General features: G+C 35.5%; 1 non-coding gene across 1 annotated transcript; it reads left to right on the plus strand.

Moving 5' to 3' along the window:
* Window positions 1–2348: 2348 nt before the first annotated feature.
* Window positions 2349–2454, plus strand: LOC120290068. Its single transcript, XR_005547943.1, has one exon. It is a non-coding gene; the product is annotated as a small nucleolar RNA R71 (small nucleolar RNA).
* Window positions 2455–6830: the final 4376 nt, after the last annotated feature.

The raw sequence follows: 6830 nt of genomic DNA on the forward strand, positions 1-6830 counted from the left end.
TGTTGTGAAGTTATCTTGAGGAAACTTTAATAATTCTTGAGCAATATGTGGCCCTGGATAGTATGTACCTTTGGTAAGGTGCATATCAAGGAATTCGATTTCTATCTGGACAATATTCATCTTTCTTTGAGAAAGCATGATACCATGTTTCTTTATGATTTCTGCAAATTGCTCAAGGAGTTGACAAAGTGGATCAAGCCATCGACCGTAAAGCAGAATGTCGTCAATGTATACTGCTGCACTTGATAAGATTGGTTGGAAAATGCGGCACATGGCCTTTTGGAAAAGGGATGGTGCTACCTTTAATCCAAAAGGAAGAACTTTCCACTGGAAGTGCTGGTTAGGGATAGAGAATCGTGTTTTGGATCTATCTTCAGGATGGATGCCCAGTTGCCAAAATCCGGCTTTGAGGTCGAATTTGGAATAGATGTGGGCCTTGGTTAGGTCAATAAAGAGAGAATCTCTCGATGGTAAGGGGAATTTATCATCCTGGAGAAAAAGATTGAGAGGTTGATAGTTGATTACCAGTCTCATTTTTCCTCTGTTTTGCTCGGCGCGCTTATTTACATAAAAGGCTTCACAAGCCCATTGTGAATCGGAGATTTCAATAAGGCCTTGTTGCAATAGTTCTGAGCATTCCCTTTGAGCTAAAGCCAAATGTTTTGGCTTCATTCCCATGTGACTCGCCTTTGTTGGATTTATATCCTCATTTTTCTTAAAAGGAAGGCGAACAAAGAACTCTGGATTTTCCCATAAGGGATGGGAACATTTTTGAGCGAATTCTGAATGGGATTCCGAGCAACATTCTAGCAACTTTTGCATGATTGGATCTAGTAAACTCATCTGGATGGAAAAGAGTCTCTGAATATTGACGAACTCAGAGAATTGATCTTTGTATCTAAGACCTTTTCCAGGAATGATACGAAGCTGAGAGATTTGAGTCATGATATCCCACCCAATTATCAAATCTTTATTGGGGAGATTTGATCCAAAGATCTTTGCATTTATGGAACACTAAGGAAAGAACTGGACAGTTACGGGAGTGGCCCTAACATTTGTGGAGAAAGTATCTCCTGAGGCTGAGTTGAAATATCGGACATAGGGAGTCCAATATTCTTCAGGTAGAACTTTAGTATCTAAGATGGAACAGCTTGCTCCGGTATCAATGAGAGCAATGACATTGATAGGTTTGGCAAACTTTGAGGTGAGAATTTTTACAGGAATAGTAAGGAATAGTAAAACTCCTTGGATCTTTTAATTTCGGAGGCAATTTGTTTTGTAGGATGGCTGAACACTCCTCGTTTAACTTCACAGTTTCATAATCCTCCAGTTTCCTTTTGTTTGCCAAAATCTCCTTCAAAAATTTTGCATAACTAGGCATTTGCGCTAAAGCATCTGCAAAAGGAATGTTAATATGAAATTTTTTAAATACATCAAGAAATTTAGAAAATTACCTATCTATTTTGTTCTACTGGAGTCACTGAGGGAATGGAATTGGCGACACATATGGCTTGGGATTATCTGGAAAAAGTTTACTCTTGCTTGTCTCCTTTGATTGTTTATTGACCACCTCTTCCTTGTCTCTGAAAATCTCTTCTTCTCCCACTTGTTTACCACTTCTCAGGGTAATAGCCTTTATGTTTTCAATTGATTTTTCTCTGTGTTGCTTAGCAAAGAACCCTGTTGCCTTCTTGACATCATGCTTGCTAACTGACCCACTTGCATCTCCATATTTCTGATTGAAGCCTCTTGGTTTTGAAATCTCACATCCATGCTTTTGATGAAGTCATGAGTTGTGTTAGCAAGTTTGGTGACCATGTCTTCCAAATTTGACTTTGTCTCTTCTGATTATTTGAATCCTTGTGGTCTCATCACATTCTGATTGTTCCATGAAAAATTTGGATGATTGCGTCATCCTGGATTGTATGTGTTGGAGTAGGGATTATTCTGTGACCTGTTAAAATTCCCAAGAAAGTTAGAATTTTCACTAGGCTGTTTGAAAGTATTACCTACCTGACACTCAGTGCTAACATGTCCTCCACCATAAAAATCACATGTCAAATTGTGAATTTTCATGGCTGAAACACTCATATTATCAAGCTTTTTGTTGATTGCTTCAAATTGTGCAACAATTGCAGCAAAAGCATCCACTTCATGAACTCCGCTAACTTTTCACATTGGTAATCTCTCAGGCCACCGATAACTATTGGACGCCATCTCCTCTAATAGATTGTAGGCTTCTTCTGGTGTTTTATTATTTAAAGTCCCCCCCTGTAGCTGCATCAATCATAGAACGAAGATTTGCACTAGAGCCATTATAAAAAGTTTGTACCTGCATCCATGCGGGTAGTCCGTGATGTGGGCATCTCCTAAGAAATTCTTTGAATCTTTCCCATGATTCATATAATGATTCATTATCCATCTGCATAAAATTAGTAATATTGTTACGCATCTTCGCAGACTTTGCAGGTGGAAAGAACTTACCAAGAAATTTATGAGCCATATCATTCTATGTAGTAATTGATCCTGCAGGAAGAGAAGAAAGCCAACTCTTAGCTTTGTCTCTAAGAGAGAATGGAAATAATCTCAGTCTAATAGCATCATCTGTAACTCCATTATATTTAATGGTGTCACAGATTTCAAGAAAAGCATCGATGTGAGCATTTGGATCATCACTTGGTAGCCCACTGAATTGCACTGATTGTTGAAGCATCTGAATAAGTGACGGCTTAATCTCAAAGTCGTTTGCTTGAATTGCAGGTCTTCTGATACTTGATGTGGTGCCTTGAACTGTTGGCGCAGCATAATCTCTTAAGAGTCTACGTGGATTTTCATTCTCACCGTTTGCCATCTTAGCGTGATTTCTCTGTTCTCTTAGTCGTCTTTTGAATGTACGCTCAATTTCTGGATCAAGCTCAACAAGTTTCCCTTGTTGGCTACGTGTCATAAACCGATGTACACCCTGAAAAATAAAACAAAACGAAAGCTAGATTAAACTTAGAATTATCTGGTATCAATATTAATTAGTATTAAACAAACGGTCCCCGACAACGGCACCAAAAACTTGTTCGTAAAATTCTAAACACAGGTACACGTATCGAACAAGTAATATAATGATGAGGAAAAGTAATGTCCCACAGAGATCGATGATTAATAAACCAATTAAATACTAAAATAGAGTAATTCTAAAGTTTATCTAACAGATCAAAATATAATTAAGAATAAATTAAAAACGAAATTTGTAGACTAAATGCAGTAAATCGATAAGATAAATATGTTAGAGCATCCGATTTCACCATAATCACTAGATATTAATTTCATATTATTATGAGTACAAGAACGATATCAAACATGTGATAGTGGAATTTCCTAATCTATTTACTATCCTATCTCTAGGTATAGCAAACCTACTCAGCTTATTAATCCACTATATCTCTATGTGAATTAAAATAAACATGAGTGCATTAAAAACTATGAATATTCCCGGTTTACAATGAGTCTTTTGGATCACATTATCACCGAAAGCTACATAAATAACGCAGTATATTTCTATCCATGTTTAATTCATGGTTATATATTATAATGAGCAATTTCATATTATCACCTCTCAGTCTCAAACATGCACATATTATCATTCAAGTGGTGGCCAGTCACTCAAAAGCATTAAACGCAATAATATATAACTTACATGAATGAAATCAATTGTAAAACATAAAAATCATGAAATTCATATCATCATGGTTAGGCTACATCGTAGCCCTAACAAAAGAAAATTAGAACATAGTAGAAGAAGAAATAAAAATATAGATCAAACCCAGCATCTTGAATCAAAGGACAAGAATTTTGTCACAACTTTTGTCTTCTCTTCAAAATACTTGAAAAACTCTCAGAAGAATAAAAAAAACGATCTAACTCCCAACGGTTGCAGATAACATTAGGGAACAAAATCAAAAATTTCCTGATTTAATATCCATCTTCCACTGCTGCTTTTATTTGAATTCCTGATAGTTACCATTCTTTTCCTTATCCTCTTCATATCTCATTATTCTGCATAAACAAAGAAAATTCAAATAATTAGAAGGAAATCCAAATATTTTCTCATAGATAATGCATTAATTACTGCCTAAAATAGGTAAAATAACTCTATTTTTATAGAGTTATCATTGGTTCGCTCAGATTGAGCTTGAGTAGTCATAGTCTGTTGTCCTCAATGATATGCTCAGTGGAGATTAATAACATTTTCTCTGTTGAGTTACCGGAATTTTTCTTTGCCAAAGTTGTCAAATGTTTCACTTGTTTAAATGGACAAATACAAAAAAAAAAAAAAAGACAACTTAAAAAAAAAAAAAATTCACCAATGCCTTTGCCTAGTGAGTGGCTCGCTGGCTCTGGCTTGTCTCTATTCATCAGTGGTGTCATTTACTGTGGTTTTTCCTATGTTCTTTTGGTCTTTTGGGTTTGGCTTTTTTGATAGCTAGGAATTTGAGCGATTCGGGTTTCTTTGTGAATCAACCTGACATCCCTAAAATGTATTTGCTGATTGTCAATTGTGATGTGAACGGGTATGTTCTAACTTGCTTTGCATTGATTCCTGCATTTTTTTCTCCCTTGGTCTCTTTTCTTTTTCCTTGCTTTGCAAGTTTTAACCTCTGTTAGTTTCCTAATAAAGTCCAGTTTCCTACTTAAATTATGGGGTTTTACCCTGCTTTTTCTTCATTCCAATTCGTGCAGTTTACGTGATCTGAGTTCCAATTATCATTCATGTTATGCCTTAGTCACATTTTTAATGTCCTAAGAATTTGTTTTGAGTGAGGGTTTGCACTTTTAAGAGCTTTCTCTTTACGATTTTGTGTTGGATTTTGCTTGGAGGAGTCTACGTCTGTTTATTCATGGCTTTGCCTTTCTTATTGTGGCAATTTTCTGTTATGTTTACGATTTTATGAGATAATCTCGTAACCATGTGCTTGTAGGGAATGAAGATAATATATATAATTAGATTAACATTTTAATGGAGTTGCTAATCTCTTACTAAGAATTGTTAATACTTTTTGTCTAGGTGATTTATATCCATGGGAAACAAAAGACGCATGATCACATTTGTGAGTTCACGCGCGGTGCAAATAAGCTGCGAGGAAGTTTAAAAGGGTACGCAATGGTGACAAATTCTGTTCTAATTCAGAGGCTGCCTCAAGAAGAGAAATGAGAATGCATCAAGTAAGACTTACCCACATAGATAGTGTACAATTTTTCATCATACTATACTGAAATGGTCTGAGTATTGATTTGGTTTGATAACATTAGATCCTTCTTTCGATATTTCCAATTTCTTGTCTAGTAGCTACCACTAGAAAAAGGAAGCACAGCTTTATGTGTCTATAGGGCGTATGGAATCTTTCTCCTGCGAAACGCATCATTGTCAAGTTAGGGAAGAAAATGCAGCCTATTGGAGGTTTAATGAGTTTCTCGGAACCATGGCTAGCATGTTGGCACCATTGTTCACAACTTTGAAGCAAATTACCAAGGATATGAGAATGTCATGATTAGGGTCGTAGAGGCAGTTAGCTTGTACTAGCATAAAATTGTATTCATGTTGTAAATAAATTTATCATCATTATTAATATTTCTTTGTTGTAATCTAAGTTTGATTATCTTCGTACCAGCCATGGAAAATGGATTCTACATTCCTTAATACTGCAAAAGTGATCTAAAAGCTGCTCAATATGATAGCTTTCAATCATTCTCGTATCATTTGAAATATCTGTTGGAAAGAGTGAGGAGAGATCAATGGAATAATATGGTTACCTTTTGGAGTTCAAAGGATGCGTTGTTTTAATATATGACCTGTCAACATTAAATAGACTTTCGTTACCTGTTAATAACTATTTTCTGATAACCTTGTTTTTTTTAATTGCAGAAGCTGAGTGAAACAAATAAGGCTAACAGAGCAAAACAAAAAATATGACACACCTTAGGAAACAAAAGTTTTGCTAGAATAAAAACAGAAAACGGTATTCTCACGTTTCCCCTTAAATTTTTGTGTTTCCCTATCAATAATTTCGCTTTAGAAAAGAGTCTGCTGAGGTAATATATTTCTGGACTTAAAGGTAAAAATGTCCAGAGATATTTGCCATTTTTCTGACAATATGCGTGTTTAGACAGCAAGTTGTCATAGGAAGAAAACATAGGATGTGTTCTAGAAATGCCTCCTTAAGATTGTCTACGTTCTTAGCACCTCCATTGGTATCTTGTTATTATTCCCTTAGCTCTGTGATTTGGATTTGCTAGTGATAGCACAATAATCCACAACTTGGTTCAAGTTTATCTAGAACACATAGTTCGCCATCATTAACAAAAGAGCTATGCAGCAGCTAGAGCTGTAAAGTAAATTATAAATGATGAAACCTGTACAATTTTCTATTAATTTGCTAACGTGACTGCAGTTTGGTTTAATGAGAGAGATCGAAAAATAGAAAAGTGATGCAGCCCTAGAATACCCAATTGCTAGCTGTGCCATTTCACATGCATGCACACGTCCCCACAATTGTTGGAAAAGCCATTCAATATAGTTCATCCAGTGTCAACAAATGTTATTTAGTCTTGGCAATGACAATATTGTTGCTATAGTGTATTGCGAATTTATGCATTTATCTATGCAGAAGAGAATGGATCAAGAAAAGAGAGCAAGTTGGAATAAATAGTGTAAAATTAAAATCAAAAGTCTCGCTTCTTAGGATATGTTTTCATATGATTTCGTTGGATGACAAGTCACATAACAATCAGCAAGGAACAACTTTAGAAAGGAAGAGTGTGATTACTTTTTTAATTTGATA

This window comes from Eucalyptus grandis, chromosome 11 (genome assembly GCF_016545825.1).
Source record: "Eucalyptus grandis isolate ANBG69807.140 chromosome 11, ASM1654582v1, whole genome shotgun sequence".
Classification (NCBI taxonomy): Eukaryota; Viridiplantae; Streptophyta; class Magnoliopsida; order Myrtales; family Myrtaceae; genus Eucalyptus; species Eucalyptus grandis.